The sequence below is a fragment of the Ursus arctos genome, unplaced genomic scaffold, assembly GCF_023065955.2.
Source record: "Ursus arctos isolate Adak ecotype North America unplaced genomic scaffold, UrsArc2.0 scaffold_22, whole genome shotgun sequence".
Taxonomy (NCBI): Eukaryota; Metazoa; Chordata; class Mammalia; order Carnivora; family Ursidae; genus Ursus; species Ursus arctos.
In genome coordinates this window covers 35969078-35983325 of record NW_026622897.1, presented here as the reverse complement: position 1 = coordinate 35983325, position 14248 = coordinate 35969078, and the positions used below count along the sequence as shown (strand labels likewise).

General features: G+C 31.6%; 1 non-coding gene across 1 annotated transcript; it reads left to right on the top strand.

Moving 5' to 3' along the window:
• Positions 1-13840: 13840 nt before the first annotated feature.
• On the top strand, positions 13841-13946 carry LOC113260217 (U6 spliceosomal RNA). Its single transcript, XR_003317857.1, has one exon. It is a non-coding gene; the product is annotated as a U6 spliceosomal RNA (small nuclear RNA).
• Positions 13947-14248: the final 302 nt, after the last annotated feature.

Below are 14248 nucleotides of genomic sequence, written 5' to 3'. Positions count from 1 at the left end.
CCCAGGGCTGGGACCAAGATCTCTGAAAATAAGTCCTCACTCACTAAACTAATACCTTGGTAGATTGGAAGAAACGCCAACTAGAGCTAGGGCATGGATTTTTGAGAAGGAGGAACTGTTTGGCTACTGCCAAGGGGGCTGTTCTGCTGGTCTGAAAATAAAAATAAAAACAAAAACATAAACTAACAAATCCTGGAAATTGAAATCAACTGCTGCTACTGGAATGAACAACTACTGCCTTGGTGCACAGTTACCGCTTCTGTGAAGGTTTCAGAACCAGGAAGCAAACGGAAAGGAACCAGTCTGCTTCTCTCCTCAAGCCTACTAATCTTTCCTAGCACCCCCTGCAGCGGACAGCGTATGACAGGAATCCAGCCGGTACAGGAGAAATGTGCCCACAAAACACCTTTAGAAAAGCAGGTTTGAAGCTATGAGACAATACCTTATAAACTGGCACACATAGAATTTCATAAAATCCTTCATACCTTACCTAATAAAAAGTGTATAATAACTAACATTTGATGAAAGCAGTTCAGTTTTTGAAAGCACAAAAAGATTATGTGTGTGTGTTTGCTATTGATTCTAAGAATATTGCTTCTTCTGAATGATTAAAAGACATTCTTCCACTAAAACGAAACAATGAATTAAATATGGATGGAATTCAATATTTTTTTAGTGATGTAGAAGAAAATATATTCTTATTTTACACACATACATGCAGTCTCTGAAAATCAGCTATATGTTTAATTATAAGGTTAAATAATGAAAAATAAGAATGGAAAAAAGGTAACACAAAATCATTTAGCTTTTGAACTAAAACAAGATTCTTAAATTAGTTGTATATATGTTATTTCTATATTCATTATATCATGATTTATATTGAAATTATTTTATTACCAGGATGACTAAGAATTCAAATAATGAAAGAGCAGTGACTCATGCTATACTGTTTAATGAATCATCGAGATAACACTTGTGTTCAAATTTATAAATTTTATCTGACAAAAGTTTTTTTTATTGTGAAGTATAAAACCCCACAAAATAGAAGTATTATTCATATATGGTAACATTGTTTTTAAAGGGATAAAAAACAAAATTCAGTACGATTTTGTCTTTACGGAAAACATGCAATTGGTAATAGGTACTTTGTCATGCTCATAGTTACTGTAATTTTTTATATCCTAAGCTTGATGATGGATACATGGATTTGTATTTTACCAATATTAAAGCTAATACATTTATTCATTCATGTTTTCTGTGTATTTCGAATACAATCATAATAACAAATTTGAACTATTTTGTGGATTTATTTATTTATTCACAAATTAAATTTGAGTCTTCAGAAAGCTAAAACAGTTATGCTCATTGCTTGGAATGAAAGTATTAAAAAGCAGTGGTGCAATTTAAGCAAGTTTAATACTAAAAACCCCAAAGTAAATAAAAGAATTGCTAATACAGCATTTAATTTAAGATTAACGGTTTAGAATTAACTGTTGGTTTCAAGCACGTGGGATGGCATGGTAAAATTTGAGGAATGGAATCATCAAAGTGAATTTACAAAATGATCCCAGGAATATCCAAAAAAGATGAATCAATTGTTCTTGGTAAAATATTGTTATACTCTCCTTCATTACCTTATAGAAAATGCCTTAATTTCAAATATGAGACTTCAGTGCTAGAAATCCTTGTTATTCCAAAGAAACCACTTTGCTAATTTGACTTGGGCCACATTGATGCTGCTTCTTTTCCCTGAGGCTTTTTCTCCTTTTCTGGGTGACACAACTGATAGTCAGCAGCTCGCTGAGCAGATGTTGTTCCCCAACTAGTGCATGATTATTTTCTTCTAAGGGTAAATGTTCCCATGTGTGTAACTTTCATTTCTCATCAGCTTCTCTGTTACATAAACAACAGATTGTGTTGTTTTCTTAGAATATAGATTTTCAAGAGATCTCCATATATGCATGTGTTTTTCTAAAAACTTTTGGTAATTAAGACAAGCTTTACTTCATTCTTTTTTAATGTTCTCATTCTGTCTTTTAAATCTGGCCCTTAAAAATTAGTTAGCCTTTCCAATGCTGTTATAGCATAAATTCTGTTTAATTACATCATCCAATTTCAATATACTTATTTTCATTTTCATTATTTTATCTACAGTATAAATATATAAACCTTTTCCCACATTCTCAGATGTTAACACATTTTATCTTAATTTTATTAAGATGATAGAAAAACACTGGACTAGGAATGAATTTTGAATTCATTCATATAATTTTCCATGTGTTACTCTTTTTTGTAATCTTTTCTTCAATTCTTAAGCTGTCAATTCTATCTCCTAAGACCTGGAAAGGGTGCCTGCGTGGCTCAGTCCATTAAGCGTCAGAGTCTTAGTTTCAGCTCAGGTCATGATCTCTGGGTTGTGAGATCAAGCACCATGTCTGATTTCCTCTGTGCTCCATGCTCAGCACAGTCTGCTTAGGATTCTTTCTCCCTCTCCATCCTCCTCTGTCCCTCCCGCCTCCCCTGCTCTCTCCTCAAACAAACAAATCTTAAACAAACAAACAAAACTGGTAATTGAAATTCAGAGATTTCATCCAACTGTCTTTTACTTCAGAAGTTTATTGGGAACACAGCTCCTGATTCCACAACTCTTTACTGCTTCTTCCTAGACAAATAAAAGCAAGCTTCTACTCTCAACCTCCACCCCAAAAAATTAGAATAAAAAAGAATAAAACTTAGATTTCCCCTTAAAACTAAGGAGAAGTGATAGAGTATGTATTATTTCATGGCATTACATGAATCATATCACCACTCATCCAGAGACTGAGCACAAACAACACAAAAGTATTTAAGTATAGATTTCAAAGAAATCTTACTCTTTCTAGACTATTTATTTTACAAATAGCAAGATCATATCCTAGAGAGGAAATTATGCTTTCTCATGATTACACATCACTTAACAGCACAACTAATTCAGAATAACCTAGACTTTATTAAATTGATTATTATGCTTTTGTGTTTACTGTTTAACTCAATCAAAATTAAAAAGTCAAAACTCTCTATGTTGAAGTGTACTTTTTTCTCTGGCAATTTGCTCAAGACTGGTTTCGGAATATAACCTATAAGCAGTGCTAAGCTTGGATGATAGGACTTACTCAAACTCATATGTTTGCATATATGAGTGTGTAAGTTGCAGAGGCAGACCTCCACCCATCATTTGTTGAGTGTTTCCTAGCTACGTAAACAGATGAGGACAGTGAGTCCTTGCCTCCATGGTAGGATTTTAAGCATGCTTGAAGAAAAACTAACCCCGATCTTCACAAATAAGATTTGCTGTTTTGTTTTGGGTACTCCTGTGTCTGTAGTTGTCAATTTCTTTAGTTATAGACTTTGACTTTTTTGAAAATTTAATTGTCCTTTCAAAGGATAGGATGTTAAGAAAATAAGTATTGATAGAATTACATTGTAATGGTATAAATAGCTTTCTTTCTTGGAGTTTTCATGGTTGGAGAATTCAGACTGACTCCAGTCTTTATTATTTTTTTTTAAAGATTTTATTTATTTATTTGAGAGAGAGAGAGAAAGAGCACAAGCAGGGAGGAGGGACAGAGGGAGAAGAAGACTTCCTGCTGAGCAGGAGCCCAAGGCAGGCTTGATCCCAGGACCCTGGGATCCTGACCTGAGCTGAAGGCAGACACTTAACCAACTGAGCCACCAAGGCGCCATGACTCCAGCCTTTAAATAAGTGTAATAGCATAGGATTTGTCTCTATATACCCAGAAAGTAGAAGTTAGTATTTGATACAAACTGATTTCTTCACAGCTTTTTGTTTTTATTTTGTTATTGTTTTGTTTTGCTTGGTTGGTTTTTGTTTTTTACATTTTGGCAATGGAAACCATGGGAATACACTTAGTAGCCAAAGCTCAGGACCTGAAATGACTTGTATCTTATTGCACTTCTCTCAAATTTCATTTTGCACGATATGGTTTCACATTGTTAGGTGACAATATGGCAGGAACCACAAACTGCATTTTATTTTTCTTAAAATTTTTGTGTGTGTCATTTATGCTTTGTTTTGTGATGATTGTCCAAAACCAATGCAAACACTAGACTAATTTGCCCTTGAAACACTTTTGTTAACTAAATATAACCTAAGAAAGTGAGTAGTCTGTATATATATTCAAGAGGCCAATCTGTCTTCTAAGAATGGCTTAAATCGTTAGATCATTTGCCTGGAAAGAAAATATTGGGACATATGTTGTCTAAAGAACTTTTAAATTTCTGTGGACTCACTCTTTTCCACCAAAGTAGTGCTCTCAACTATATAAGTGGTAAGGAAACAAATTTATACTTTCAGTCTAGGTGTCATTACTTAACATAATTTCCAACTACTTTACACATGCAAGGATTACTAAGTGTTGGAGATACAATGATGTGTCAAACAGGTATAGTCTACTCTCAAATAAATTACATTTTCTAGGTATTGAGATTCTCAGCTTGCTTCCCCATAATCAATCAGTGATAGTCACATTTATGCTATATATACATTTATATATGAATACATATATACATTTATATATAACACTGGAGAATCCCTAGAAAAATGCACATTCTAACTAAAGGTTTTTACCTGCTGTGACCTACCGAGACAAGGTTTCACATAGTAAATTACTTAGCACAAGCTCTAAGACAGACACCAGTTTAAATTCTAAGTATACTCTATAATATTTGTAATATCGTGAGGAAATTAGTCAAGGTTTTTCAAGCTCTTTTTGCAATTATAAATAGGATATTTACAATCCACATATAGTTATTATAAGTATTTGAATGGCAATGCATGCAGTGCCTAGCACATAAATGTTTGCTGTGTTTATTTAAAGTTTCCCACTGAATTTCTGGTCTGTAAACTATGCTGAACTTAGAAGAATCCCAAGAGGGGCGCCTGGGTGGCACAGTGGTTAAGCGTCTGCCTTCGGCTCAGGGCGTGATCCCGGTGTTCTGGGATCGAGCCCCACATCAGGCTCCTCTGCTGTGAGCCTGCTTCTTCCTCTCCCACTCCCCCTGCTTGTGTTCCCTCTCTCGCTGGCTGTCTCTATCTCTGTCAAATAAATAAATAAAATTAAAAAAAAAAAAAAAAAGAAGAATCCCAAGAAAAACCCAACCATAAACCCTAAACTCATGCCAGTTCTTTCTTGTCTGTCTTTCCTTGACCCATTTTTATCACATTTAATTTATGCTTTTGGAAGTTTCTCCAAACTTAATAATAATAATAATATGGTAATAATAATAATATAGTATCATTATATAATAATATTATAGCATAATATATATCATATATGTAATATCTATATATAGTATTATCATTATATATTATTAGTATAATTATAATAATTATTATATTGTATTATATAGTTTATTATTATTGTTATTATTACTATTATTATTATAGCAGCAGCAACAACAACAACAGCAATATCCAGTCTGAGTTTTATCACTGGAGATAGATTAAAGAAACCTAAAGAAACAAATATAAGAAAATAATATTCTTTCCTTCAATACTTGCTGTAACAAAGGATCTCTATAATGCCTTAGTGTCCATTTTGGTTATAAATAGATATTCTAGGCTTGTTTCACAATTTCTGCCAAAAAATTAACAGACAGAAGTATCAAACAAATCAATCCCCTAATATTCTTAGTTTTTGCTTGAATTGAAATCTTGGATTCCAAAAAGATATGAAATGAAAAACTAGGGCTGTTTATTAACATTTCTGAGATTCTGTTTTCTTCTTTAAAGGGATATTAATAATACCCACCTGGAAAGTTATGTTGAGATTAAATAATATAGTGTATAGGAAAAGTCAAGCACACTACTTGATACATAAAAGGTTTGTTTATACAAATCCATTTTATTGGGAAATAATTTACATATAATCAAATGCACACATTCTAAGTTTGCAGTCATTGAGTTTCAACAAATATATAGACCTGTATAGCCACAACCCCAATAAAGATGTACAGTATTTCTGTCATCCCAAAAGGTTTCTTTGTGCACCTATATAATAAATAACCTACTAATCCCAACAATAGATGTACTCTAATCTGCTTTCTGTCACTACCAATTAATTTTATTTCCTGGAATTTATATATATGGGTAAATGTATACTCATATATCTGAGTATTATGGATATCTGAGTTCTTTCAGAATAATATTTTTAATTGATCTAAAAATGAACAAATATAGTCACATTTTATTGCTGAGTGATATGCTTTTATAAGAGTTTATTATATTTTGTTTATTCATTTTTATATGGGTAAACATTTAGTGTTTTCAGTTTTGAGTGTGTGTATATGCACACATTTTATATATTTATATCTGTGTTTATATCTATTTTAATAATACATACACATAAGTACATACATAACATATAATATATAAACATAACCGATGCTTAAACATACATATTCCTTACAAAGAATCAGCTTGATTTAATTACTTTTTCTCTACTGTTTGTTAGTTTTTATTTTATGGGTTTCCCTTCATATTTACTATTATTTTCTTTCTACTTTAAATTTAATTTGATTTATTTTCTGGCTTCTTAAGGTAGAAATGTAAATCATTAATGACAGTCCTTTTAATCTCTGAATATCAGCAGTTAAAGCTATACATTTTTTCCTAAGCATTGTTTTAGTCATAGAACACATTTTGATATGCTGTGTTTTCATTATATTCTTGTTAAAATGTTATCAAATTTCCTTTGCTATGTCTTCTTTGAATCGTGCATTACTTATACATGTGTTTAGGGTTTTTTTTTTAAGTATTTGGGAGATTTTCAAGTTTTATTTTTGTTATTTATGTCATCTCCATGCATTTATAAAATATGCTCTGTAAAATGTTCTTTTCAATTTTTTGAGATATTTTATAATCTGACATGTAGTCAGTCTCAGTAAATATTATATGTGTACTTGGAAAAAACATGTATATTGCTGTTTTTAGTAGAGAGCTATATGAATGCCATTTAGGCTAGTATGTTCAATTGTATTATACTAGTATTTTTAATCCTCATTGATTTTCTGCCTACAAGTTTTAATTATTAAGAAAAGGTGGTTGAAATTTGAAACTATAATTATGGATTTTTTTTGCTTCTATGCTCAGTTCCATCCTTTTTTTTTTTTTTTTCCTTCATGTATTTTGAAACTTTTCTGGTATAGAATCATGTCATATATCATTTTTTATAAGTAGTGTTCCCATGATATATACTTTTTGATCATTTTATTTTTAATCAGTATATCTATAAATTTAAAATGTGATTCTTCAGCCATTTTGCCCATCATCCCACCCCCTTCCCTATGGCAACCATCAGTTTGGTCTCTGTATTCATAGATCTGATTCTGCTTTTTGTGTTTGTTTATTCATTTGTTTTGTTTTTTAGTTTCTATATATGAGGGAAATCATATGGCATTTGTCTTTCTCAGTCTGACTTATTTCACTTAGCATAATACCCTCTAGGTCCATCCATATCTCAAAAGGCACAGTCTCATCTCTTTTTGTGGCTGCATAATATTCCATTGAACATGTATACCACTTCTTCCTAATCCATTTATCAATTGATGGACAATTAGGCTGCTTCCATATCTTCACTATTGTAAATAATGCTGTAATAAACATAGGGGTGCATATATCTTTCCGAATTAGTTTTCATATTCTTTGTGTAAATACCCAGTAGTAGAATTATTGGATCATATGGTTTTTTAATTTTTAATTATTTGAGTAAACTCTAGAATTTTTTCCACAATGGGTATACAAATTTACATTTCTGCCAGCAGTATACGAGGGCTCCTTTTTCTCCATACCCTTGCCAACACTTGTTATTTCTTGTCTTTTTGTTTTTAGGCATTCTAACAGGTGTGAGTTGAAATCTCACTGTGGTTTTGATTTGCATTTTCCTGATGATTTAGTGATGTTGATCATTTTTTCATGAGTCTGTTGGTCATCTGTATGTCTTCTTCAGAAAAATGTCTATTCAGATTTTCTGTCTTTTTTTAAAAGATTTATTTATTTGTTTGGAAGAGAGGGAAAGAGGATTCTAGGAGTGGAAGGGGCAGGGGGAGAGGAAGAGAGAGAATCCCAAAGGACTCCCCACTGAGCATGGAGACCAATGTGGGGCTCAATCTCATGACCCTGAGATCATGACCTGAGCAAAAACCAAGAGTTGGAGGCTCAACTGACAGAGCCACCTGGGTGCCACATCCTTCCTTCTTTTTGATGAATATTGTATTATTGGTATTCCATTTAGTGTCTACTCTTGGTATGTTAGCTCCACTTTTTTGTTTTGTTTTTAGTGGTTGCTCTGGGGTTACAGTATGCATCTTTAACTTTTTATTTCTATAATGGTATATTACTTCACTTATAATTTGAAAATCTTTAAGAATATTTAAGAATATTCAATTTTACTTCTTTCAGGTAATATGATTATGCATCTTCTGCATATTTTATAAAATCATAAAATATTCTCATTACCTTTTGTTTTACTTATCAATTATTATAAATCAAATCAATTATTGTGTTAGGTCATTAAAAAAAGACTCTACCTCACCCCCCCAAAAAACTGTGTATGTATATATATATGTGTGTGTGTGTGTGTGTGTGTGTGTATAAAGAATTATAACTTTCTGTTTATTTCTTTTGTAGCTCACTTTTCTATCTAACATAATTTTCCTTCCTTATGACAGAGTTCCTTTAAGATTCTTGGGTACAGGTCAGCTGGAAATAAATTATTTTAGTTAAGTAAGCCAGAAATCAACCTGGTTTTGCATTTGTTTATGGAGAATATTTTTAATGGATGTAGAATTTTGGGTTGATTTTTTCCCATCCATTGTCTTCAGTTTTGCAGTTTCTGATGAGAAGTCTGACACTGCTATTATTTGTTCTACATATACTCATGCCATTTTCTTTTCTGGCTGACTGTAAGCTTTATTTCCCTGATTTAAGCAATTTAATTAACATATGCTTCAGTGTGCTTGTATCTGTGATTACCCTGCTTAACTTTATTTTAGCCTTTGGATCTATGGTTTTAGAATTCTTATCAAATTTGGGAGAAAATCATCAATTACGTTGTTAAATAGTCTCCTCTCTCTGTCTTTTTCTCTGTCTTTTGGACAGTAATTACATGAATATCAATCAATTTTATATCTCACAGCTCACTGAAGTTCTCTTTTAAAAAATTTTTGCTTGTTTTGTCTATTTTTTGCTCTATGTTTTAGTTTGGATAGGTGCTATTGACTTCAAATCTTCACATTTTTTCATTTTTTCTTCTTGAGTTGTTTAAACTTCTCTTGATGTATCCTTGTGAATCTAGATTGTTCTTGTGAACGTAAAGTGATTCCACTTTAAGGAGCTAGAGCTAGAGCTTGTAATTTTGTCTCCCAAGATATTTCAAGTTGATTTCTGGGTTATGTAAAGATAGCCTTTGTAGTTTCTTTTAGACTACCTAAATGTTTTATAAAGTATAATTTTCAAAATTTTAAATTTCCCTTCATAAATTGCTAGAAATACTAAGAATTTGTCTTTCATTAAGCTCTTTTAATTCTGGAACAAACTTCCACTTTATTTCAGGACAAAATGATTCTGCTTTTTCTAGAAAACAACAAAAAATTTTCTCATTACCTATCATACACTATCCAAAATATTGAAATTATAAGAAAGTAATTTTAATTGTAACAAAGTAATTAACTTATATTTACTTAGAAAACTGAATGGTAATTGTATACACTGACTGCCATACACACATTAATTTTAGCAGGAAGCAAAGCTCATCAATAAAAGCACTGTAATTTTTACAACTATTCACGTTCCTTCTTCACCATTTAATATTGGCAAAAACATGTAAATAAAAATGACCCCAAATATAGCATATAATCAAGAAGCAAAGTATATAAAATTAAAATTGTGCTTAGTAATCAATGTAAAATATTCCATTTTACTTAAAAATTATTTAACAAACCAATGGTTATCCATTAACTAACCTGATATAATATCATTACATAGTTTTATCATCTAAGTTATCTAAATGATGTTCAAAATTACAAAATAGGAAACAATGACTGCTGTACCTTTTCTTAACAGAATATAATTCAGTATAGTTTATTAGGAATTTATGATTTTTATATTCATAAATCTTAAGTGGGTTTATCCTTAGCTTATCTTATCAGTAAACAAATTTAAGGTGTTTAACAGGTTCAGATTAGTTAGGCATACAGCATAGTTTGATTAGTTTGATTGGGTTTGCCAGGTTAATCCAAGTTGGCTTCTTGGTTGAACTATCAAAATTGCTAAAATGTAATTTTCAACAGATCAAATTATGACACTTTTCAAATATAAAATGTCACCTCTCAAATGTTCTATTTGTAAGGAAATAATAAGGAAAAAAATAAAATGTTAACTTTGATGAAAAGAACATTTGTAGGCTTTGATATTTATTAAAAAATTAATAATGGCAAGTTAAGATAAGATTGTTGGATTAATTTCAAAACAGACAAATATCCTGCTGAGTAATAATCTTTAACAATTAGAATTATCTTTTCAACTAGACATAAATTATTTTCATTTTGATTTGGCAACTCTATGTTAACATTTAACTTCACTAAGTCTTGAAGCTACAAGCAATAGTAAACAGTGAATCAAAAAAATACATTCCCCTAGAAAATCCTTAGGTGCACCTTAGGCACTATATAATATTTTAAGGACATCACTCAACTTTTTGTTTTATTTTTATGATTCAGATAATTTTCCCCAAAATTTTCACAAAATTATGTAGTCTCAAAAAAATAGGCACAAAGTTTTTTAAAAAACTAAAAAGACATCTATTTTTGAAAGTGTTTTGAAAATAAAGAGAACAGACAGAAGTGGCACTGATAGTCCTTCTCTTATTCTCATATCTATGTCCCAGGTAAGATTATTTATAAATTGGAAATTCTTTTTCTGATGGACCTGGCTAACAGCTCATATAATGGTAATATTTTCTATTTGATTATGATTCTTTGTGGATGTTTTCTTTATCTTTTAAAAGATATTCAATTTATTTAAACTTTAAAAAAAAACACAGTTCACCCAATATAAAGGATGTTTCCTTTATACTCATATTGAGAGAGTTAGGAAGCTATAGTTGGATTTAAGAGTATGATTCCAAAAAGAAATTAGTAATGGGGTGCCTGGGTGGTTCAGTCAGTTAAGTGTCTGTCTCTTGATCTCAGCTCAGTTCTTGATCTCAGAATTCAAGCCCTGCATTGGGATCCACACTGGGCATGGAGCCTACTTGAAATGGTGAAGGGTATTAAGGAGGGCACATATTGCATGGAGCACTGGGTGTTATACACAAACAATGAATCATGGAACACTACATCAAAAATTAATGATATACTGTATGGTGACTAACACCATAATTTTAAAAAAAGAAAGAAAGAAAAGGAGGAAGGGAGGAAGGGAGAAAGAAAGGAAAGAAAGAAAAAGAAAGAAAGAAAGAAGAAAGAAAGAAAGAAAGAAAGAAAGAAAGAAAGAAAGAAAGAAGAAAGAAAGAAAGAAAGAAAGAAAGAAAGAAAGAAAGAAAGAAAGAAAGGAAGGAAGGAAGAAAGAAGAAAGAAAGAAAAGAAAAGAAGAGGGGAAGGGAAGAAGGAAAGGAAGGAAGGAAGGAAGGAAGGAAGGAAGGAAGGAAGGAAGGGAGGAAAGAAGACAGGTAGATTACTGGGGCTACTAGGGAAGCCTCAGACAGAGGGCAAGTTTCCCCTAAGGATCAGCCCATCAGAGCCTGATACTCTCTGGCCAATCCTCTCCAAGATTCTAGCTCAGGAGTAGGTTTTCTTGTCTTGTTTTCTTTTGTTTCTTATAGACTGCAACAATTTACTTAGGATTATAGGATTGGTCTTCTTGGTAACATATAGACCAGCATTAAGATACTTAAAATTTATTATATATTGTAAGTCAAATTATACTTACTATCTAAATCTTATATTTGTCTTATATATATAACTTTCACTTCCATTTCTTTTTCTTTTTTTTTTTGCAATGGAATTATTATTTAATGATTATTAAAGAAATATGATGAAATAAAACTGATAACTATATCTGAGTAACTAATATTATAGAAAATAGAATTAGATAAAATATTCAAAGCAATCAAAACATTTGATTAATAAATGTCAAATATATTAAAAGGGAAACTACAAAAATGAAAAAGTAAAGATTATAAGAATGAAGCTAAACTTATTTATACATAAATTAATCACAAGTGAATAAAATCCACAACTTAAATGACAAAATGCACAAATTGTGTAAGTAAACCAAATGCAGACAAAATAAACATGAGTGATGAGTTAATACTAAATATCATAAACAGTTGAAAATAATGGAATGGACAAATATATACAAAACAAATGCAAGCAAACAAAAAGCCAAAAGAAAAATATTAACATCTATGCAAAGATTATTTCAAGGGAAAAGAAAAAACTGGTTATTTTGGGAAGATAAAAATATATATATATGTTGAAAAATCACAGTATAACGAGAAGATAAAATAATGTAATACTGCATGAAATTAATTTTAAGGTAGAAGTGGGAATTTTGACACAACAAAAATCATAGTGAAAAGCTCACTCTTCCTTAACATCAAAAGATGAAATTCACATTGTCTTTATCCATTCATCAGGGGATGGACACCTGGGTTTTTTCTATAATGTGGCTACAACTTTAGAAGACTATAACATTATTTAGCAGCTGAAAAACTCCCAATTATCAGGACTGACATCTTTTCCAATAGCAGATAACCATAAATACGACTTTAAGAAATAGCTTGCATTGGGGTGCCTGGGTGGCACAGTCAGTTGAGCTTTGACTCCTGGTTTTGGCTCAGGTTGTGATCTCAGGGAGGAGATCGAGACCTGCATCCAGCTCTATGCTCAGTGCAGAGTCTGCTTGGGACTCTTTCTCCCTCTCCCACCCTCTCCCCACCCCCCACTCAAATAAATAAATAAAATCTTAAAAAAAGAAAAAAATATCACTTGGTGGAATCCACTCAAATGCAGATACCCAGGCTGGGAACAGAAAGTTTGAAATCAGCAGTCTATGTTATTTAACAAACAGCTCTGATTCTGAAGCATGTGCTAAAAATTCCCTTTTGAGAAATAGGAAACGGGAGTATGTTGGAAAAAGCAGTAAAAGAAAGATTGGAAGTGGAAGATAAGAACAGATCTGACTATGAGGTATTACTTTGTAAATAAAGTTTTACTGAAATACAATCATGCTCATCTGTTTACATACTGACTGTGGATGAGATCCTTATTACATAGCCTTTTACTGGAAAACCTTATTAGTAGTTTTTTGGGGGAAAAAAACTTTTTTGGGTGTTTTTATTATTTAGTACATTTATTAATACATACAAAATATGAGACAAGAGACAAGACTCTTTTGAATTAAAAAAATGCAATTGATGCTTGCTGTAAATGCCATGTCACTGTTACCCCTAAAGCTTTCAGAATATGCATTTTCACCCTTCTACCCTGTCACCAATGTATCTGATTATAAAATTTGTATAAAGCCTAGAATATGTTGACATTTTTGCAACAACTATAGCTGTTGAATGATTGCTTGCTTAAGAGGAAGTTCAAGCTACACATCTGCATTTGAAATATATGATACTCTAATACAGTTTTAGTCACTTAACCAGGGTAAAGTTGGTGTTTACTTTATGTTCTATAGGGAGCTCCAATCAGACAGGAATTCTTATGTGATCCTTGAGTAAGCAATAATGAAAATCTATTATTTTTATCTTCTCTACAAAAAATTGCCACAATAGTGCTCACTTTGGCAGCACATATATTAAAATTAGAACAATACAGAAAAGATTAGTATGGCCCCTGCACAAGGACGACACTCAATTTGTGAAATGTTTCACATTTTTTTTAAATTGCCTTGGTAATAGAAAATTTCTAGACATAAACAGACCAAACACTGGCAGTTTCTGCAGGACCAAACCAGAAATGCACTTTTCCGACACTTCTGGAATTGCCCCAGGATTTAGATTGTGCCTGTGACTGGAGCAATTGTGTATCAAGGTTGCAAACCCTGACAAAATTACAAAACATTACCTAGAATTAATTTATAGCACATATGTTCTTTACAAGAAAAAGAGAAATCCAAAATTAATCTCAATATTGATATTAAGGTGCAAAGAATAAACATTACAATAAATATTAAAATATA